Below are 24750 nucleotides of genomic sequence, written 5' to 3'. Positions count from 1 at the left end.
ACAATGGGGCAATAACATTTTCAATTTTAGCAGACCTTCCTTTTAGCATTAATTTCTAAATGTTATTATTGCCATCAGGTAAGGGCCTTACAATTCTAAAACAAAGGGAAAATACTCAAGCATAGACACCATGTTTAGCTCATTCATCTATCAGTGAGAGCGAAAACTCATTGCAAGGACAGGAAAACATCACTAATATTAAAAAATGCCCTCATCTATGCATATCATATCCTGGATGTCCTGCATCATCATGGCCTTGTTCCTAGAGTCATGCTCTGAATGTTTAGGGTGAGGTGTCAACATGTATACACAGCAGGCACAACAAGCAGGAAAACAGTCTATGCACAGACAACATGTCAGGATAACACCAGCTATGGCGATCAGGAAGATGATAATCTTCCACCCCCAAGATGCAAATAGGACCCAAATCCACCCCGTCAGAGACCACATGCCATTCTCTTGGTGTATGTCAGAGGCAAGCCTACGGAGCTTCTGCATAGCGGCATATACATTCGGAGCATGGTACGGTATGTATGCACAGCAGCTACTACCTATGACGTGGATAGTCCCACCCCTATCAGCAAGGATGACGTCTAACACCATGCGGTTTTGAAGGGCAAAGAGTCTCGTAGCTTGGAACTCAGCCATAATATTACTAAGGATCAGGCGCGGCTGGTCCATTTTGGTGGAAGGGCCCGCCTGCCCCCTTTTTCCCCATCGGAACAGTGTCTGTCAGGCTGAACAAAAGTCAGCCTGACAGACACTGTTCACTTTCAGTTTATGCAGCCAGGAGACACACATGCGCATTTAGCGCTGGCTCCTGGCTGCCTGAACTGAACTTTGCTGGGCTGAGAAAGTCACAGTTCCATTGGGCGAGACATTCTCAGCTCAGCAAAGGTGGCTGAGGCCCTCCACTTAGTGAGGAGGGATAGCGTTACTGATTGCCTCGCACCTGGGCGCTTCAGTTTTAAGCCCTGAAGCGCCCAGGTTCGAGTGTCAATCAGTGACACTTCATCATAGAGTGGGGTGGGGTCAGTAGTCTCCCTAACCCCATCCCACTCTGTGATGACGATAGGACTGCTGCCTTCCCACGTCAGCCAATGAGGGAAGGCAGCAGCCCCAAGCCTCCTGGAACCTCCGAGGCAGAGCCGAGATGAGTGAAGGTAAGTGTGATTCATTTTCGTTTTACATTGTTTTGTGCGTGCGTGCATTTATGAATGTTTGGGAAAGAGTGTTGTGAATGAATGTGTTTGTGTGTGTGTGTGTGTGTGTGTGTGTGTGTGCGCCTGGTTGTGAGTGTTATGTGAGCCTGTGTGTGTCCCGTCCACCCTCCTCCCCCCAAAACTTGCAGGCCGCCACTGGTAAAGATACCGGCTGTTGCAATTGTTCACTCTTTCGACGACCCGGGTGGGTGGACATAGGACCCAAAAAAGGGTACAATACCTTTCATGGCATCGGTGAACTGCTGCAGAGTGGTGTTTGTCTGGTCTACATTTTGAGTGTTAATGACCTTTCAAACTCAGGACAGGTATGTTCCCATACGTTACAATCGATGGTCCTTATGGTAATGGGGCGGAGCTATATCACAATACTTTGAATGGTTTTGCCTTTTCTATATGTGATGTTCGGTTGTCTTCTGACAAACTCATGTAAATCACCATCTGTAGTGGTGATTTAGTATTGTGAGTCCTAGTTATCCACTACCACCTAAACATTAGACCTGGTTACACACTAGAAACAAAGGGTTTTTCAAATGTGGACATTGCACTATGTGCAAAATTGCTTTGGATAAAGTAAAAGAGTTCAGTTTTAATGATTCTGGAACATTTGAAACTAGGACCCACATAGATTGTGCAACAAGCTATGTAGTATATGGACTCATATGTAATTGTGGCAGGGTTACGTAGGGAGTACGATAAGACCAATAAGGGAGAGAATTAGCAAACACTTTGGAGCAGTAAAGCCAGTGATGTAAGAACATTGTTTTCTGAAGAAACACGTGTTGGCTCCTTTTGAAGGCACTAACTGAAGATGAGAGTATTTGAAAACGAAGAATTGAAGAAATAAATGAATTTGAATACAACAGGAATTGGATACATCTTTTTTTTACGCGTTGGTGCTCGGGAAATTGTGTTGGCTGTTTTTGGACTGGGTTTTCCCCGTTCATTTCTGCGGGAAATAGTGGCAGCCTTCTTCCCTGGAGCACCTAATTTTGCAAATTTTTCTTTTTGTACATGAGGGAATAAGTAATAAGCTTGCGCAAGTGACCCTGCCACCTTTCTGTGTTATAATATACATTGGAAATCTAGTTCCTGGAACTCCAGCAGTCTTATTTGAGATCTTGCCACAGCAAAACATCTCCAGGCTCAAAATTATTGATAGCGCCCATGGATCCCTAAAGGCAAACTCTACATCCTAGTATTCCTTGGCATATCTGCAGCTTTCTATACTAATAATCACAGTTATCTCCTTCACACTTTTTAGTATATGATGAACAAAAAAAGCACATCACTGAACTGCTTCACAGCCTACCTGTCTCACAGAATACAATACATTGAAATAAATGATTTTCTATCTGTCCCATAGAAGTTCCATATGGAGTACCACAAGGATCTAACATATTCCCCTGTTAGTCAACTTATATGTTGTACTGTTGGGCAAGATATTATCCAGGCCAGGTTTTAACTTCTACCAGTAAGACAATTATTAACAGTTCTACCTCAAAAATAATAGCACAGATGATTTTGAAGCTCCAGCCTAATGCCTATCAAACATTATCTCATAGCATCCCAATTGAAACCTAAACTTAATCTTTAAAATACTAAAGGCCATATTACCAAGGTGAAGTATCGCCGCTTTTTCGGCGAATTGTGCCGAGAAAGCGGTGATACTTCTAGCGCCCTATTAACAAGGGCATGCTAACGCCTGCCTCAAGCCCACTTTGCATGTCAGCGAGAAACATCGCTAATGACATGCAAAGTGGGCGTTGCCACGCCCAACCACATGTAAAATGTATTTGGAGGTGGTAACACCCTATTACCAAGGCAGGCGTTGGGAGAAGGAGACCTGCGATAAACTCGTTTATCGCAGGTCTCCCAACGCCTGCTCTGATCAGGTGTTAGGCATTGATAACATGCGGGTGTGGATCATAAAGCTGAATCCACCCCCCCATATTATCAAGGCACACATTAGCGCGTGACAACAATGCTTGTTTTCACGTGCTAATGTTCCCTATCGTCGGCTATCGCCGGATTTAATATCGCCTAAGTGTTGCGCGTTGATAATGACGCGCTAACACGGCGATAAAATCCGGCTATAGGGAAATGTGCGATGTAAATTTTTTAACGCACATCTTGGTAATATGGCACTAAATTCCTTATATCATCAACCTGGCAGCTCAAAGCCCCTACCTCCTGATTTGATCGCTAAGCTAGATGCCCTCGCAGCCGTTTCGAGGTGATTACAGTTTCCAGAGTGGAAGAGGAGAAAGCCTTTTCTGGAGCCAGCGAGGATTTTAACAGGGCGTATGCCATTGGGGAGTGACTGACTTTGCTATCTACTGCTCAGAGGGCGCGGGACTGCGAGTCCCAGCAGGCGGAGCGCGAAAACCACCAGGCGCACCTGCGACTCTTCCCGCCCCCTCCCCCCTGCATATAGGAGTGCCTGTAGCCGCGCACGCGGGACGCGCGCGGGACGGAACACGGGGCGAAGCCCGGGCAAAGAGTGGGCCGTTTGAGGCCGTTCGAGGACAGTCGTGACCGGGAACGGGCCACCCCCCTTGGTCCGCTTACTCTCCCTTTCAGACTTTTCTCTGGTAAACATCGAAATTATTAGTGCCTGATGATGACCACGAGGGAAACAAGGAGCAAAAGCACCCTGGCAGCAACTGCTGCTGCCAAAGGCCCATTGGATAATTATTTTGTCAAAGCAGGGTCATTATTGATTGATGAGATTACGATCTTGGAGAGGCGTATCTCTCAAGAAATAGACTGGGTGAGAAGGTCTTCCATGGGCCCCCTGGCACAGGCAAAGAGCCCAGATAACAGACCCAAGCACACCGAGTACACTGAGTCCAATAAAGGAGTGACTAGCGAAGGAGAGTTCTCTGTGAATCCTGATCCTGATTTGATCAACTCCAGCTCCCACACCAGTACGAAGGACCTCAGTGATTTTGTCGATCTGAGTCTGTTAAATTTACCACCAGTCCAACCTCACCCCAGCTCGCTCCCCAATCCCGAACATGCTCCCGTTGTGGATATCACTAACAACAGAGATCCTATGCAGGGGGTAAGGGAAGGAGCAATCCCCAAAAGGAAAAGAGGGGCACAAAACAACGGGGGAAGGAAGGCAAAAACCCCGAAGCTCAATCCTACCTTGGAGATTACTAGTCCCGGATTGAGCACATTGGGGAATTTGTCCACGGACAGAGCTGAAGCTATGCCTATTGAGATCCCGGTTAAAGAGGCAACGGATCTTATTACCACGAACCCTCTTGAGACCTCTTGTGCATATATCACTCTTGCCGATATTGGATCCCTTTTGAGGTCTTTACTAAGTCCTCTAGAAGCACGACTAATTAAAATGGAGGCTAGGCTAGTGAATATAGAGAAATCGACGGTGCAACTAGCCGACAATTTCAAAGTACATAGCATAGCAGATATCAAGGGTGGTAGAGGGGGGGCAGAAACAAAGAACAAGAGGGGTGTCTCAGTTATCACCAAGGCAGGCAATAGTGCAGTACCCCCAGCCCAACTGGCCAAATCAACTCCCTCCCATAGTGTGACCACACAGTCAGCTCGTATTCCCAACCAGCCTACAGCTCAATTGGAGCAAACATCCCCTTCTCAAACCACGTCCAAGCACTCCACGGATAACACTCCCGTTCTTAGCCAACCCCACAAAGCAGTAGCACCAATTGATGAGGTAGCAGGCAATGCTAACAAGGCAAGAGTAGTGAACTTGCCGCCGGAGGCGAGTCCGTATACAGTAATCTTAGCGGGGGTACCCAAGTTAATAACCACTTCTATAGAATCAACCGCCTCCTTAAAGAACAAGGTGGTAAGTTGGCTATCAATGTTTAGAACTCTCCCGCAAGGTATAACGTGCGAGGTGCTCATGGTAAGAAGGGTCCCATGGGTGGGTAGTACAAGAAAATCCATCAAAGGAGACTGCGTCCTGATTAATTTCAGAGATCCCATGATTGTCTCCCACATTTGTGATGGTGTCCCGATGACCAGGGGAGCAACATCCAGTCCCTACCCCTCTCTTTCTTTTACCCTCGGCTGACATACACATGTGAGGAAGAGGATGGGGTAGACCCTTGAAGAGGGTGGGAGGGTGAGACACCAGAGGGAGAGGAGGCTTTCATCCTTCTAGAACCCTACAACAAGCGCACTTTACACCATATACGGAGGAGGAGGGTTGGGAACTGAGTTATGGGAGGGGAGGCGTTTGGAGGGGTAGAGAGAGAGGAGCTTATCGCCATCCTAGAGCCCACCACCCTATATATCTTCCCACATTTAATAGGTATAGTCATTTGGACACGGTAGATTGACAGTTTATCTGTAACCCTAGTGAGCACTATTGCTATTCCAGGGAAGGTGTCGAGCCAGATATCATATCCCCCATATTTACTACGGATCCAACGCTAGAGACTGGGCACCCCGACGTCCCATTACACAGCAAGGAGGACAATCAAACTACTGCTCGAACTACTGTTGACCCCCCCCTTCCAATCAGGGATTTAGGGGAAATAGCTGGGGGCTCAACCCAAAAAATCAGGACCCTGGGCACTGCTATTGATAACATCCCCTCCTCACCCCCAGCTTCGCACCCAAGGTCACCACCGCTGAGGATGGCATCATGGAACGTGGCTGGCATGGGCAACAAGCTGGATCAACAGGAATGGACTGCTCTTATTGACTCCAAAGACATATGCCTGTTCCAAGAAACCTGGGCGAGGGACGAGTACTCTCGCCAAGGCTTCGTGGCATTTTCCATTCCTGCGAAATGGGGGGGCAGAGGCCAACCTTCTGGAGGCCTTTCAACCTGGGTGGCTACCCACCTGGGTTGTCAGGCCGTACATCTCCCCCTGGCCTCAGAGGATATACTAGTGGTGTTGTTGGAATGGACAAACTCCCGCAGACTCGCCGTGATAAATGTATATTCAAGGCCGGTAAACATATCTTGGGAATCACCTACTATAGAGGAATTGTCAGCTTTCCTCGGTGAAATCCCTGAGGGGACTACATTTGTGATGGGTGGGGACTTGAACTCACACTTTGAGCCCCTTGCAGGCCTCTTGGATGGGTCCTCCCTGCAAGAGGATGCAAGGTGGTCAGTTCCCTCCACGGTGGCTCCACCCCCCAGAGCTGAGCTTGGACCCCTCTTGCCTTACAGATTCCTGCCCTAACCTTTAAATATGGGGTCAGAGCTTGCAATGGGCGCACTAAATCTGACATTCCGAGGAAATGCACCTATAATAGAGTAGGCAGAGAGTCATGTCTGGACTATGTCCTAGTGCAATTGTCCATGTGGTCGCATATCATAGACTTCAGGGTGATAGAAAGATCTGACAGCGACCACAATGCCCTAGAACTAGACTATGCTCTCCCTAGCCAGGAGGGCAAGGGCTATGCTACGGTGGTGTCAAATACAGGGCTTCTCCTGGAAAATAACAGAAAGAGAATAAGGTGGGAAAAATTAGTTACTAGTAGAGAGAACCTTCCTAGAATCTTGGCCAGACTCATTCCAATACTGGAAAAAGTGGGCAACCTAAGCGAGCAATCCAGCAGCCAGGAAACCCACAATTTACTGTATTTGGCACATGAAGAGCTTATCAGCACCTTGGCGGCAGACCTCTTTTATGAGGGACAAAGTAGAGGGGGCGGGAAACACCGCATTACATGGTATAATGCCTCATGCCGCAAGGCGAAGGGAGATCTCCTGTCTTGTATTAAGGAGGGCAAAAGCAGTCTGGAGATACAGGCTAGAAGAAGGGTCTACAAGAAACTCGTTACCCAGGCTAAGATGGAGTGGGACCAGGTCAAATGGGAGGAACTCTCTTGTTCGCTAGCTACGAAAGACTATCGTAAGTTCTGGAGAATTGTTAATACGGGATCCGAGCACTTACCTTCGGCTATAGAACCGAATATTGCGCCAAGGGTATGGCAAGAGCACTTCCAGTCCCTCTATACAGTGGAAGCTGGGGCTCTATGCCACCAATCCCCAACCATATCTAGCCACCCGAGGGGGACCCCTTCACAGATAAAGAGGTGCGAGCTGCTATTGCGGGACTGTCAGCAGGCAAGGCTCCTGGGTTGGATGGCCTCCCAGGTGACCTATTCAAACAAGAGCCCGATGTTTGGGCCCCCTACCTATTGACAATATTTAATGCTGTCTTGATGGGTATGGAGGTCCCTAGTACTTGGCTGGGCGCAGAGGTTGTTCCCATATTCAAAAAGGGTTCGCCTCTGCTCCCAGCCAACTACAGGCCCATCAGCCTAATAGACGTGTCCCAGAAGCTTTTTGGTAGGCTTATACTAGATCGTCTCCAGAATTGGCTCGAGGAAACAGCCATTCTGAGCCCATATCAGGTGGGATTTAGGAGGGGGGTGTCCACAACTGATCAGATATTCCGCCTAAACCTTATTTACTGGAGGACTGCACTAATCGAGGGGGGCAGCTTGTACACGGTCTTCGTGGACTTGCGAGCTGCCTTCGATTTGGTGCCAAGATCCAAACTATGGAGCGTGCTCGCTGACTTAGGGGTCCCGGTAGACATACTTGCCATCCTAATGAGATTACACCAGAATAATTTTGCACGCGTCAGGTGTGGCAGAAATGGCAATCTAACTGACAGATTCCCCGTTGATAGAGGGGTAAGACAGGGCTGTGTGCTCGCACCGACCCTGTTCTGCCTCTTTGTGAACAGGGTTATTGCCCACCTGACCAGGATTGGTGACATTGATGCTCCCAAATTGAATGTCAAAAACACAGTTGATGGACAGAATGTAGAACAATGTCATACATTCATCCCAGTACAAGGATCTGGGCCTAAATCCATCGTTTTTTTGCACTCCACACCACCCTGGGTTAGACACTGGCTATATGCAAATCAGCTCTGACCCTGTGCCTCATGGGAACAGTCCAGTCCGAACTACCAAGCCATGTCTTTCCCAGACCGGAATCAAGCATCCAAGGACCGGTTTCTGGCTATCAGCCTTCATCAGCCTGGATAGCTTGACTCCAGTGGTGTGGAGAGCCTGGGACTCACGTCTGAGCATACCCAGCCCACTCGGGGGGAAAATTGCAAAAAACACAGTTGATGGACAGAATGTAGAACAATGACATACATTCATCCCAGTACAAGGATCTGGGCCTAAATCCATCGTTTTTTTGCACTCCACACCACCCTGGGTTAGACACTGGCTATATGCAAATCAGCTCTGACCCTGTGCCTCATGGGAACAGTCCAGTCCGAACTACCAAGCCATGTCTTTCCCAGACCGGAATCAAGCATCCAAGGACCGGTTTCTGGCTATCAGCCTTCATCAGCCTGGATAGCTTGACTCCAGTGGTGTGGAGAGCCTGGGACTCACGTCTGAGCATACCCAGCCCACTCGGGGGGAAAATTGCAAAAAACACAGTTGATGGACAGAATGTAGAACAATGTCATACATTCATCCCAGTACAAGGATCTGGGCCTAAATCCATCGTTTTTTTGCACTCCACACCACCCTGGGTTAGACACTGGCTATATGCAAATCAGCTCTGACCCTGTGCCTCATGGGAACAGTCCAGTCCGAACTACCAAGCCATGTCTTTCCCAGACCGGAATCAAGCATCCAAGGACCGGTTTCTGGCTATCAGCCTTCATGAGCCTGGATAGCTTGACTCCAGTGGTGTGGAGAGCCTGGGACTCACGTCTGAGCATACCAAGCCCACTCGGGGTGAAAATTGCAAAAAACACAGTTGATGGACAGAATGTAGAACAATGTCATACATTCATCCCAGTACAAGGCTCTGGGCCTAAATCCATTGTTTTTTTGCACTCCACACCACTCTGGGTTAGACACTGGCTATCTGCAACTCAGCTCTGACCCTGTGCCTCCTGGGAACAGTCCAGTCCGAACTACCAAGCCATGTCTTTCCCAGACCGGAATCAAGCATCCAAGGACCTGTTTCTGGCTATCAGCCTTTATCAGCCTGGATAGCTTGACTCCAGTGGTGTGGAGAGCCTGGAACTCAAGTCTGAGCATACCCAGCCCACTCGGGGTGAAAATTGCAAAAAACACAGTTGATGGACAGAATGTAGAACAATGTCATACATTCATCCCAGTACAAGGATCTGGGCCTAAATCCATCGTTTTTTTGCACTCCACGCCACCCTGGGTTAGACACTGGTTATATGCAAATCAGCTCTTACCCTGTGCCTTATGGGAACAGTCCAGTTCGAACTACCAAGCCATGTCTTTCCCAGACCGGAATCAAGCATCCAAGGACCGGTTTCTGGCTATCAGCCTTCATCAGCCTGGATAGCTTGACTCCAGTGGTGTGGAGAGCCTGGGACTCACGTCCGAGCATACCCAGCCCACTCGGGGTGAAAATTGCAAAAAACACAGTTGATGGACAGAATGTAGAACAATGTCATACATTCATCCCAGTACAAGGATCTGGGCCTAAATCCATCGTTTTTTTGCACTCCACACCACCCTGGGTTAGACACTGGCTATATGCAAATCAGCTCTGACCCTGTGCCTCATGGGAACAGTCCAGTCCGAACTACCAAGCCATGTCTTTCCCAGACCGGAATCAAGCATCCAAGGACCGGTTTCTGGCTATCAGCCTTCATCAGCCTGGATAGCTTGACTCCAGTGGTGTGGAGAGCCTGGGACTCACGTCTGAGCATACCCAGCCCACTCGGGGTGAAAATTGCAAAAAAAACAGTTGATGGACAGAATGTAGAACAATGTCATACATTCATCCCAGTACAAGGATCTGGGCCTAAATCCATCGTTTTTTTGCACTCCACACCACCCTGGGCTAGACACTGGCTATATGCAAATCAGCTCTGACCCTGTGCCTCATGGGAACAGTCCAGTCCGAACTACCAAGCCATGTCTTTCCCAGACCGGAATCAAGCATCCAAGGACCTGTTTCTGGCTATCAGCCTTCATCAGCCTGGATAGCTTGACTCCAGTGGTGTGGAGAGCCTGGGACTCACGTCTGAGCATACCCAGCCCACTCGGGGTGAAAATTGCAAAAAATCACAGTTGATGGCAGCAGGGTGCCCGCTATCATGTTTGCGGACGACACCCTGCTGCTATCAAAATCCCCCATGGCAATACAACGGGTACTCGATGGGTTTCTGGAATTTTGCACGGAGAGGGGTCTCGAGATCAACGCTTCCAAAACAAAATACATGATCCTAAACCCCACCCCTTCAACACGCCCTAATCCTTCGCTTGGTTTGGTGCGATTGGAGCGGGTCTCCCCATTTGTGTACCTAGGAGTAACTTTAAATGAGAATCTGACATGGGGGACACACCAGATTAAGGCAAACATGAAACTGGTGCAGTTAGTGGGTGGCATCACTAGGATGGTGAATAAATCAACATACCGTCCACTTGGCCCTGTTATTCAAATTTACAAGTCGCAAGCACGGGGGGCAGTCACACATGGGGCTGAATTGTGGGGACACACCTCTGCCCAAAACCTGATGATCACGGAAAATAAATTCATCAGGCAGCTGGTAGCTCTTCCATCAAGCACACCGCTACTTCCTTTGAGATTAGACTTGGGAATTAGACCAATTGCAGAAGAACTGGGACTTAAACCACTAACTTTCTGGCGAAGATTATGGAGTAGCCAAGAACTCATTAATTATCGGTCCGAGCTTCAGGAGTTTTTAACTCTATCAAATGCAACCCACATCCCATGGCTAAGCTATATAAAAAGGTCATGTGAGAGTCTGGGCTTTAAAGAACATTGGACTGATCCAGTAAACGCAAGTACCAGGATCCCACGCAAAGTACTGTCAGAAGCTTATTACGACTTAAAGCTTACCATCGCTTTGGATAGCACGCGCGAGGGATCCCTGACGAATCTATTTGTTCAAAGCAAAGACTCCTATTCTCTGGAATGTGTTTTGGATGGCATGACCCCTGTCCTAACCAGGAAGTTATTGCTCCAGTGGAGATATGGTACATTCCCCCTTAGGTCATTCACTAGTTCCTGGTCTTTGCCTCCGACCACAGAGCATTGCCCGGCATGTGGGCATACCCAAGAAAACGACTTACATGTGGTCTTCTTTTGCAAAGCTTACCAAAGATGCCCTAAATATCTTTTCCAAAATTGTGAAACCATCCAAATCCCTATGTGCCAGAAAATCGCTAAATGTGCTAGATTTCAACTGAAGCTGCTCTGTAACATCAGGCCCTTCTCCCCTAAATACGAGGAAAAAGTCACTGGTGATATCTCACATAGAATAGAGGAACACTCTACTAAGCCGATTACCAAGTCTCAAGTTTTAAAATAATATCCACCATTAAGTGATCCTTGTCATGGAATGAACCTAGGGTCAGGAAATCCATTCAAAGCTGTATAGGACTTGCTCCCTTACTTCAGTTTTTAAAAGCAACGTAAAGGATCACCTATTAAAAGTTCAACAGTTTACTTATTTTTTAAAAGAGAAGTAAATTATTAATTATTACATTTAAAAAGTAATTACTAATTAATGTAATCTAACTTTTAATACTAAAAAATAATATACATATTCTTTTTTAGTATAGTGTACCTATCTATCTATCTTTCTATCTATCTATCTATCTATCTATCTATCTATCTATCTATCTATCTATCTATCTATCTATCTATCTATCTATCTATCTATCTATCTATCTATCTATATATATATGGGGCTGGAACGTTGGGGAACCGAGGAAACGCTTTGACTGTTATTTACGGGAGTTCTCCATGTTTACAACACTCCCACTCCTTGCTAGGATTTACAGCCTTGACCACAAGATCGAACTTTGGCTCCACATACGGTACTTACCATTTTACTGCATGATGGGAACTGCAGTCCAACAACTTTGAACTGCAGCTGAAACTGTTCAGCAGGTGTAGTCAGCTGACCTCCGCTAATGGGGAGGACCTGAGAATATCAAGGGTGTGAGGTGGAGTGTTCCCGGTCAAAGCTTGCGGTATCCGAAGAAGGCAACACGCCGAAATGCATCATGCCATACTAAAGCTGTCATTAAAGCGCTCCCGAAAGCTCCCTGTTGTGTCCTCTGGCTTTCTTCACGGAGGGGTCTGTTTTTTCATAGTTGACGTGCCTGCCAGCAGCACGTGAAGAGGACCCGTTCTACTAAGTGTCCTGCGAATGTTGGCGACTTGTTGTGAATTACCCGAGGAATCGGATTTTGCAGGACCGCCTCAGAGTCAGATCAGGCAAGTGGCCACTGTCAGGAACAGCCCGTGACTTCACGAGGGAATCAGGATCACGGTATCCTAGTTTCATGGCCCGGTCGGACTTTGGATTTGGGGCTGGAACGTTGGGGAACTGAGGAAACGCTTTGACTGTTATTTACGGGAGTTCTCCATGTTTACAACACTCCCACTCCTTGCTAGGATTTACAGCCTTGACCACAAGATCGAACTTTGGCTCCACATACGGTACTTACCATTTACTGCATGATGGGAACTGCAGTCCAACAACTTTGAACTGCAGCTGAAACTGTTCAGCAGGTGGAGTCAGCTGACCTCTGCTAATGGGGAGGACCTGAGAATATCAAGGGTGTGAGGTGGAGTGTTCCCGGTCAAAGCTTGCGGCATCCGAAGAAGGCAACACGCCGAAATGCATCATGCCATACTAAAGCTGTCATTAAAGCGCTCCCGAAAGCTCCCTGTTGTGTCCTCTGGCTTTCTTCACGGAGGGATCTGTTTTTTCATATATATATATATATATATATATATATATTACCTACTGGCAGTCGCCGGTAGGTATATATAGTTAAGATTTTTTTGAATAGGGATTTCTGAAAATTCTATGTTGAATACCTTTGGCGTTGATGGACGTAATTGGCTGAAATTGGCAGGAAAATGGCACATTTTGTTTCTGAGCGTCCCCTGAAAGTTTGGGGGCGTTTCGTCAAGCGGGGGCCGAGAAAAAAGGAGGGTCCCAAAACGTGTTTTTAACATTGAGTTTTCCATGGGGCGGTTGGACTCACTTTTAGCTCGAACGGCTGAATGGATTTCCACAAAACTTGGCAAAATTGTAGGGACTTGTAGCCCGATGTGCCTTTGCTATGTCTCAAGATATATGCTGCAGTGGTTTTTACGAAAATTAACTTTGAAAAATATATATTGGGCTACATTGGGCTATATATATGTTAGAGCCCAAATGTAGCCCAATGTAGCCCAATGTAGCCCAATGTAGCCCAATGTAGCCCAAAGATGGCCACCAGAGACAAAAAAAAACCAAATGTAGCCCAAATATCAGCCAGATGTAGCCCACCTATAGCCCAGTGACAGAATGTCCCAGAGTGTTCTAAAGAACAACTAGAGCGCTAACAGTCTTACTTATGACAAAAGTATGGCACACCTGAAGTCATCTTGATTGGAATAAAGTGTTAACACTTAAAACATTTAATTTGCAAAGGAACAAAATGAGGGGGTTCATTTTGCGATAGAAATTATGATTAGTGCTGAAGAAAGAAAAATTAGGGCACATTTTGAGTGGCTTCTCAAATCCTCTTATATTTCATTAAAAAAATTCTGATATGCAGTCTCCCAAGATGGCCACCAGACACAAAAGAGCCCAAATGTAGCCAAATATCAGCCAGATGTAGCCCAACTATAGCCCAATGACAGAATGTCCCAGAGTGTTCTAAAGAACAACTAGAACGCTAACAGTCTTACTTATGACAAAAGAATGGCACACCTGAAGTCATCTTGATGGGAATAAAGTGGTAACACTTAATACATTTAATTTGAAAAGGAACAAAATGAGGGGTTTCATTTTGCCATAGAAATGTTATATATATATATATATATATATATATATATATATATATTACCTACTGGCGGTCACCAGTAGGTATATATAGTTAGGATTTTTTTGAATAGGGATTTCTGAAAATTCTATGTTGAATAACTGTGGCGTTGATGGACGGAATTGGCTGAAAGTTTCAGGAAAATGGCACATTTTGTTTCTGAGCGTCCCCTGAAAGTTTGGGGGGGTTTCGTCAAGCGAGGGCCGAGAAAAAAGGGGGGTCCCAAAATGTGTTTTTAACATTGAGTTTTCCATAGGGCGGTTGGACTCACTTTTAGCTCGAACGGCTGAATGGATTTCTATGAAACTTGGCAAAATTGTAGAGACTGTTTGCCCGATGTGCCTTTGCTAGGTCTCAAGATATGTGCTCCAGTGGATTTTGAGAAATTATTATTAAAAAAAATATATATATATCTGTGACAGCGTCCCGGTTAGCGCCCCGGTTCGCGTACCAGACGCGTAATGGAACTTCGCAAGGAGAAGCGGATTGGCTCTCCGGTGACTGTCAACATTCTAAACAGTCCGGAGCGGCCGCCATCTTGTCTCTCGGTAGAATTGAGAGACAAGAGGTGGAAATAAACGAAGGGGGAAATGAATGAAAGGGGGCAAGGTAGACCCCTCCTGACCCCCTAGGATTGATGTGGGGGCTATTAAAGGGCCCCGCGGGGCAAAAAAATTAAATAATTTTTTTTTCGATTTTTCGCGGTGGAAGCGCTACCCGGTACGCGAACCGGGTAGCTCACCGGTAGCGTAACGGGAGTCCGCCATCTTGTGTTTCGGACGAATTTAGTCACAAGATGGAGGATAAACAATGTTGGGAATGGGTATAAGGTGGCACGGGAGACATATCCTGACCCCCTAGGTTTTCTGAGGGTGGCTGAGGAGGCCCATATATGTAAAAAAAAAACGGTTAGAACCCGGTCCGCGCACCGGGTAGCGTTCCGGAAAGCGTAACAAGGGGAAAACCAAGGGAAATATTAAAATAATATTTTAGAGTGCTTTGAGGTAGGGTAGCTCTGAATAGAGCTGTTGTGTTGTGTGGGTGATGTAAGTACCAACATGTAGGTACCAATGAAGAGTCTAAAATTCAATGTACACCGTCTCCTCTGTAGATATTTTGTATGTTCTAATATGGGTTATTTAAATGTAAATGTGTGGAAAAGCACTTCATGCTTTAAACAATTGTATTTTTGAACTGATTGTTCTTTTCTCTTAGTCCTCCTCTTTGTTTTTTTTCCCCACACTCTTCTTCAGCATGATAGTTTATAAATTCGTTCCCTCAAAAAATGTATATACATAAAAAAATTATATTAAATACATATAAAATATATTTTCCCTTTAAAAGAAGAATACATTTTACACCTTTTGATTTTTGCTATTAAAAAACCATTGAAATTCACTGGAAAAAACATAGGTTATAGACCATATATAGTTAGGAATTAGCATTTACAAAACCTTGAAAATACACTGAAAAAACCATAGGTTATATACCATATATAGTTAGTAATTAGCATTTACAAAACCATATTTTACTCACACAAAACCATTGAAATTCGCATATATAGTTAGTTGCACTAACTATATATCGCGCACCCGCAATCCACTGCTGATCATGTCACATATTACATCATTCATGACATGGTCAGTGACATCACTGATGACATCACTGATGACATCTCAAATGACATCACTGATGACATCACTGATGACAACATCCAGTGACTGTATGTTTCTGTAAAGTAAAAATATGTCTTACATATTGAAGAATGAGTGGATGTATAAGTGTCTGGATGAAGGATTTAGTAGGTGCATGACTGACTGTATGAATGAGTGATTAAATGTGTCTCACTGAGTGCATGGGTTAGTGACTAAACTGTCTTAATTTGTGCATCATTATGTCTGTTGTTCTGTAAACTGCTGCATGTGTTGATCAGTAGCTATATGAGTAACTATATGGGTTATTGATTGGTTGCCCAAGTATTTGTATGGGAGACTGAGTGTGTGTGTGTGTGGCTGGGAGGTGTATGACTCTGTGCATAGATGTGTGAGCAGTTGATTCCCTAGATGTATGGGTTCAAAAGTGCATGTGGAAACAGCTGTATGGGCGGTTGACTGTGTGCATGAGTGTATTGGTGAGTGAATGGATATCCCAGTGCTACATGTCAAAGTAAGTACATATGCAAAACACAGTACATGTGAGAGTTGACATATATAAATAACTGTGCATAAGAGCCAGTGAATGTGTGAGTGGCTGTATGGATCATTGTGAACTTGTATCAGGGATTGTATAAGAGAGTAAATATGTGTTAGTATATGTTTGAATAAGTAAGGTGTGTATAACTGTATAGTTGAGGAAATGGAGGTGTGATTGATTCTTTGCATGACTGACTAGGTGTGTGAGTAACTCCATGGATGAGTGTCAGTCTGTGAGTGTCTGTTTACACTGAGTGTATCTAAGGTTATATTAGAGTCTGAAGAGGTTCATCGTATTATCACATGAATGATGTCATCAGTGATGTGATCAGTAATGTCAAATGAGATGTCATCAGTGATGTCATCAGTGATGTCATTTGAGATGTCATCAGTGATGTCACCAGTGGTGTCATCAGCGATGTCATTTGAGATGTCATCAGTGATGTCATCAGTGATGTCATTTGAGATGTCATCAGTGATGTCATTTGAGATGTCATCAGTGATGTCATCAGTGATGTCACTGACCATGTCATGAATGATGTAATATGTGACATGATCAGCAGTGGATTGCGGGTGCGCGATATATAGTTAGTGCAACTAACTATATATGCGAATTTCAATGGTTTTGTGTGAGTAAAATATGGTTTTGTAAATGCTAATTCCTAACTATATATGGTCTATAACCTATGGTTTTTTCAGTGTATTTTCAAGGTTTTGTAAATGCTAATTCCTAACTATATATGGTCTATAACCTATGGTTTTTTCAGTGTATATATATATATATATATATACATATATGAAATATATATATGAAAAAACCATAGGTTTCAGGAGATATATAGTTAGGAATTCGTTTTTTAAAAACCTTTGAAATTCACTAAAAAAACTATAAGTTTTAGTGGTGTTATAGTTAGCTGGACATTTTACTCATACAAAACCAATGAAATTGCTCCTATATAGTTAGTTGTACTAACTATATTTCGCGCACCCGCAATCCACTGCTGATGATGTCACATATTAGATCATTCATGCCATGGTCAGTGACATCACTGATGACATCTCAAATGACTATGGAGGGCCACGGGGCACTGATACACGGAGCTCACCTACGTGGAGCACGCATCCTTGGATTGAGAGCAGTCGTCTTTCCAGGGGGCTCATCCAGAGCCTTTGAACAGGCAAAACATTTAATGTAAGGAGCATCCATCTATGGATTTTAAACGGACTACATCCCCCAGAAACCCTAACGCGCTGATACACAGCATAAATAATTAGGGAGATGTGGACACGCCCTGCTCCTTTGAACCACAAACAGCCTCTGAGGAAGTGAAACACGAAACGCGTCAGGCTGTGGTTTTCTGCTGAAATGGACTGCAAAGAGGGCTGCTCATGCCAATAAAGATGCTTTTACGGGGAAAAGCGGCTGTGTGCAGTGTGCTGCTTACTTTTTGGTCACCCCACGGAGCGTATATTTAAGGCGGCGGTCCTGCCGCTGAGCTGGCACCACCTCGAATCTATGGAGGGCCACGGGGCACTGATACACGGAGCTCACCTACGTGGAGCACGCATCCTTGGATTGAGAGCAGTCGTCTTTCCAGGGGGCTCATCCAGAGCCTTTGAACAGGCAAAACATTTAATGTAAGGAGCATCCATCTATGGATTTTAAACGGACTACATCCCCCAGAAACCCTAACGCGCTGATACACAGCATAAATAATTAGGGAAATGTGGACACACCCTGCTCCTTTGAACCACAAACAGCCTCTGAGGAAGTGAATCACAAAACGCGTCAGGCTGTGGTTTTCTGCTGAAATGGACTGCAAAGATGGCTGCTCATGCCAATAAAGATGCTTTTACGGGGAAAAGCGGCTGTGTGCAGTGTGCTGCTTACTTTTTGGTCACCCCACGGAGCGTATATTTAAGGCGGCGGTCCTGCCGCCGAGCTGGCACCACCTCGAATCTATGGAGGGCCACGGGGCACTGTTACACCGAGCTCACCTACGTGGAGCACGCATCCTTGGATTGAGAGCAGTCGTCTTTCCAGGGGGCTCATCCAGAGCCTTTGAACAGGCAAAACATTTAATGTAAGGAGCATCCATCTATGGATTTTAAACGGACTACATCCCCCAGAAACCCTAACGCGCTGATACACAGCATAAATAATTAGGGAGATGTGGACACGCCCTGCTCCTTTGAACCACAAACAGCCTCTGAGGAAGTGAAACACGAAACGCGTCAGGCTGTGGTTTTCTGCTGAACTGGACTGCAAAGAGGGCTGCTCATGCCAATAAAGATGCTTTTACGGGGAAAAGCGGCTGTGTGCAGTGTGCTGCTTACTTTTTGGTCACCCCACGGAGCGTATATTTAAGGCGGCGGTCCTGCCGCCGAGCTGGCACCACCTCGAATCTATGGAGGGCCACGGGGCACTGATACACGGAGCTCACCTACGTGGAGCACGCATCCTTGGATTGAGAGCAGTCGTCTTTCCAGGGGGCTCATCCAGAGCCTTTGAACAGGCAAAACATTTAATGTAAGGAGCATCCATCTATGGATTTTAAACGGACTATATCCCCCAGAAACCCTAACGCGCTGATACACAGCATAAATAATTAGGGAGATGTGGACGCGCCCTGCTCCTATGTACCACAAACAGCCTCTGAGGAAGTGAAACACGAAATGCGTCAGGCTGTGGTTTTCTGCTGAAATGGACTGCAAAGAGGGCTGCTCATGCCAATAAAGATGCTTTTACGGGGAAAAGCGGCTGTGTGCAGTGTGCTGCTTACTTTTTGGTCACCCCACGGAGCGTATATTTAAGGCGGCGGTCCTGCCGCCGAGCTGGCACCACCTCGAATCTATGGAGGGCCACGGGGCACTGATACACGGAGCTCACCTACGTGGAGCACGCATCCTTGGATTGAGAGCAGTCGTCTTTCCAGGGGGCTCATCCAGAGCCTTTGAACAGGCAAAACATTTAATGTAAGGAGCATCCATCTATGGATTTTAAACGGACTACATCCCCCAGAAACCCTAACGCGCTGATACACAGCATAAATAATTAGGGAGATGTGGACACGCCCTGCTCCTTTGAACCACAAACAGCCTCTGAGGAAGTGAAACACGAAACGCGTCAGGCTGTGGTTTTCTGCTGAAATGGACTGCAAAGAGGGCTGCTCATGCCAATAAAGATGCTTTTACGGGGAAAAGCGGCTGTGTGCTGCTTACTTTTTGGTCACCCCACGGAGCGTATATTAAAGGCGGCGGTCCTGCCGCCGAGCTGGCACCACCTCGAATCTATGGAGGGCCACGGGGCACTGATACACGGAGCTCACCTACGTGGAGCACGCATCCTTGGATTGAGGGCAGTCGTCTTTCCAGGGGGCTCATCCAGAGCCTTTGAACAGGCAAAACATTTAATGTAAGGAGCATCCATCTATGGATTTTAAACAGACTACATCCCCCAGAAACCCTAACGCGCTGATACACAGCATAAATAATTAGGGAAATGTGGACACACCCTGCTCCTTTGAACCACAAACAGCCTCTGAGGAAGTGAATCACAAAACGCGTCAGGCTGTGGTTTTCTGCTGAAATGGACTGCAAAGAGGGCTGCTCATGCCAATAAAGATGCTTTTACAGGGAAAAGCGGCTGTGTGCAGTGTGCTGCTTACTTTTTGGTCACCCCACGGAGCGTATATTTAAGGCGGCGGTCCTGCCGCCGAGCTGGCACCACCTCGAATCTATGGAGGGCCACGAGGCACTGATACACCGAGCTCACCTACGTGGAGCACGCATCCTTGGATTGAGAGCAGTCGTCTTTCCAGGGGGCTCATCCAGAGCCTTTGAACAGGCAAAACATTTAATGTAAGGAGCATCCATCTATGGATTTTAAACGGACTACATCCCCCAGAAACCCTAACGCGCTGATACACAGCATAAATAATTAGGGAGATGTGGACACGCCCTGCTCCTTTGAACCACAAACAGCCTCTGAGGAAGTGAAACACGAAACGCGTCAGGCTGTGGTTTTCTGCTGAACTGGACTGCAAAGAGGGCTGCTCATGCCAATAAAGATGCTTTTACGGGGAAAAGCGGCTGTGTGCAGTGTGCTGCTTACTTTTTGGTCACCCCACGGAGCGTATATTTAAGGCGGCTGTCCTGCCGCCGAGCTGGCACCACCTCGAATCTATGGAGGGCCACGGGGCACTGATACACGGAGCTCACCTACGTGGAGCACGCATCCTTGGATTGAGAGCAGTCGTCTTTCCAGGGGGCTCATCCAGAGCCTTTGAACAGGCAAAACATTTAATGTAAGGAGCATCCATCTATGGATTTTAAACGGACTATATCCCCCAGAAACCCTAACGCGCTGATACACAGCATAAATAATTAGGGAGATGTGGACGCGCCCTGCTCCTATGTACCACAAACAGCCTCTGAGGAAGTGAAACACGAAATGCGTCAGGCTGTGGTTTTCTGCTGAAATGGACTGCAAAGAGGGCTGCTCATGCCAATAAAGATGCTTTTACGGGGAAAAGCGGCTGTGTGCAGTGTGCTGCTTACTTTTTGGTCACCCCACGGAGCGTATATTTAAGGCGGCGGTCCTGCCGCCGAGCTGGCACCACCTCGAATCTATGGAGGGCCACGGGGCACTGATACACGGAGCTCACCTACGTGGAGCACGCATCCTTGGATTGAGAGCAGTCGTCTTTCCAGGGGGCTCATCCAGAGCCTTTGAACAGGCAAAACATTTAATGTAAGGAGCATCCATCTATGGATTTTAAACGGACTACATCCCCCAGAAACCCTAACGCGCTGATACACAGCATAAATAATTAGGGAGATGTGGACACGCCCTGCTCCTTTGAACCACAAACAGCCTCTGAGGAAGTGAAACACGAAACGCGTCAGGCTGTGGTTTTCTGCTGAAATGGACTGCAAAGAGGGCTGCTCATGCCAATAAAGATGCTTTTACGGGGAAAAGCGGCTGTGTGCTGCTTACTTTTTGGTCACCCCACGGAGCGTATATTAAAGGCGGCGGTCCTGCCGCCGAGCTGGCACCACCTCGAATCTATGGAGGGCCACGGGGCACTGATACACGGAGCTCACTTACAAGGAGCACGCATCCTTGGATTGAGGGCAGTCGTCTTTCCAGGGGGCTCATCCAGAGCCTTTGAACAGGCAAAACATTTAATGTAAGGAGCATCCATCTATGGATTTTAAACGGACTACATCCCCCAGAAACCCTAACGCGCTGATACACAGCATAAATAATTAGGGAAATGTGGACACACCCTGCTCCTTTGAACCACAAACAGCCTCTGAGGAAGTGAATCACAAAACGCGTCGGGCTGTGGTTTTCTGCTGAAATGGACTGCAAAGAGGGCTGCTCATGCCAATAAAGATGCTTTTACAGGGAAAAGCGGCTGTGTGCAGTGTGCTGCTTACTTTTTGGTCACCCCACGGAGCGTATATTTACGGCGGCGGTCCTGCCGCCGAGCTGGCACCACCTCGAATCTATGGAGGGCCACGAGGCACTGATACACCGAGCTCACCTACGTGGAGCACGCATCCTTGGATTGAGAGCAGTCGTCTTTCCAGGGGGCTCATCCAGAGCCTTTGAACAGGCAAAACATTTAATGTAAGGAGCATCCATCTATGGATTTTAAACGGACTACATCCCCCAGAAACCCTAACGCGCTGATACACAGCATAAATAATTAGGGAGATGTGGACACGCCCTGCTCCTTTGAACCACAAACAGCCTCTGAGGAAGTGAAACACAAAACGCGTCAGGCTGTGGTTTTCTGCTGAAATGGACTGCAAAGAGGGCTGCTCATGCAAATAAAGATGCTTTAACGGGGAAAAGCGGCTGTGTGCAGTGTCCTGCTTACTTTTTGGTCACCCCACGGAGCGTATATTTAAGGCGGCGGTCCTGCCGCCGAGCTGGCACCACCTCGAATCTATGGAGGGCCACGGGGCACTGATACACGGAGCTCACCTACGTGGAGCACGCATCCTTGGATTGAGAGCAGTCGTCTTTCCAGGGGGCTCATCCAGAGCCTTTGAACAGGCAAAACATTTAATGTAAGGAGCATCCATCTATGGATTTTAAACGGACTACATCCCCCAGAAACCCTAACGCGCTGATACACAGCATAAATAATTAGGGAGATGTGGACACGCCCTGCTCCTTTGAACCACAAACAGCCTCTGAGGAAGTGAAACACGAAACGCGTCAGGCTGTGGTTTTCTGCTGAAATGGACTGCAAAGAGGGCTGCTCATGCCAATAAAGATGCTTTTACGGGGAAAAGCGGCTGTGTGCAGTGTGCTGCTTACTTTTTGGTCACCCCACGGAGCGTATATTTAAGGCGGCGGTCCTGCCGCCGAGCTGGCACCACCTCGAATCTATGGAGGGCCACGGGGCACTGATACACGGAGCTCACCTACGTGGAGCACGCATCCTTGGATTGAGAGCAGTCGTCTTTCCAGGGGGCTCATCCAGTGCCTTTGAACAGGCAAAACATTTAATGTAAGGAGCATCCATCTATGGATTTTAAACGGACTACATCCCCCAGAAACCCTAACGCGCTGATACACAGCATAAATAATTAGGGAGATGTGGACACGCCCTGCTCCTTTGAACCACAAACAGCCTCTGAGGAAGTGAAACACGAAACGCGTCAGGCTGTGGTTTCCTGCTGAAATGGACTGCAAAGAGGGCTGCTCATGCCAATAAAGATGCTTTTACGGGGAAAAGCCGCTGTGTCCAGTGTGCTGCTTACTTTTTGGTCACCCCACGGAGCGTATATTTAAGGCGGCGGTCCTGCCGCCGAGCTGGCACCACATCGAATCTATGGAGGGCCACGGGGCACTGATACACGGAGCTCACCTACGTGGAGCACGCATCCTTGGATTGAGAGCAGTCGTCTTTCCAGGGGGCTCATCCAGAGCCTTTGAACAGGCAAAACATTTAATGTAAGGAGCATCCATCTATGGATTTTAAACGGACTACATCCCCCAGAAACCCTAACGCGCTGATACACAGCATAAATAATTGGGGAGATGTGGACACGCCCTGCTCCTTTGAACCACAAACAGCCTCTGAGGAAGTGAAACACGAAACGCGTCAGGCTGTGGTTTTCTGCTGAAATGGACTGCAAAGAGGGCTGCTCATGCCAATAAAGATGCTTTTACGGGGAAAAGCGGCTGTGTGCAGTGTGCTGCTTACTTTTTGGTCACCCCACGGAGCGTATATTTAAGGCGGCGGTCCTGCCGCCGAGCTGGCACCACCTCGAATCTATGGAGGGCCACGGGGCACTGATACACGGAGCTCACCTACGTGGAGCACGCATCCTTGGATTGAGAGCAGTCGTCTTTCCAGGGGGCTCATCCAGAGCCTTTGAACAGGCAAAACATTTAATGTAAGGAGCATCCATCTATGGATTTTAAATGGACTACATCCCCCAGAAACCCTAACGCGCTGATACACAGCATAAATAATTAGGGAGATGTGGACACGCCCTGCTCCTTTGAACCACAAACAGCCTCTGAGGAAGTGAAACACGAAACGCGTCAGGCTGTGGTTTTCTGCTGAAATGGACTGCAAAGAGGGCTGCTCATGCCAATAAAGATGCTTTTACGGGGAAAAGCGGCTGTGTGCAGTGTGCTGCTTACTTTTTGGTCACCCCACGGAGCGTGTATATATATATATATATATATATATATATATATATATATATATATATATATATATATATATATATATATATATATATGCATATAATGTAAAAGTCAAAATAATTGTATTTATTTAACATTATTTCTTTTGGGGTGTTATATTAAGTCCCTGTGGCAATTGATAGCTATGGAAGTGAGCTGCAGTACCTGTGAGTGACCATGTGTAGTGCGTGACTTACACCAAGGCTGGCCTGAAGTACATTTACTAATGTTTTGAGACCTTTTTACTTGTAGTAGCTTTAGAAGTGTAGCTTGTGAATAGCAATTATCTTACACTTTTGTGGATTCTTGTTTATAGGAGCCTGCCCCTTCCAAAACCCCTCCTTACTCTCTAAACACCTCATTAACCTCATTACTCCTCTCTAAACCCATCACATTTATGAGTAAGAATCTCCCATTTTCCAGGCAATTCCCCTTGTCCCTCTCACATTTACTACATGGACTTAAGTGTGCAGAAATGTCCTCACACATGGTGGAGATCTCTTCAAAGCAAAGATAGGAGAGTTAGAGATGCCCACACACAGATTTGTGTATTGCATTTTGTAAAGGTTTAGTAGTACTACTTAGAGTTTGGCGAGCCATGTAAAGATCGGGCAAGGATTACGCCAGAGGCTTGTCTCTGGCTCAGCTTGAGGTCCTATTGATCCTCAAGCCCAAAAGGAGCTGAGCTTTAATGTGGCTTCTGATAGCCACCCAAGCTCTACTATAATGCACCAACAATTCAAAACAAAACATTAAACCCAGGATGTTACAATGGAGAGAA

Source organism: Lissotriton helveticus, chromosome 9, assembly GCF_964261635.1.
Source record: "Lissotriton helveticus chromosome 9, aLisHel1.1, whole genome shotgun sequence".
NCBI lineage: Eukaryota > Metazoa > Chordata > Amphibia > Caudata > Salamandridae > Lissotriton > Lissotriton helveticus.
The sequence above is the reverse complement of the archived record's forward strand: the minus strand, read 5'-3'. Positions refer to the sequence as shown.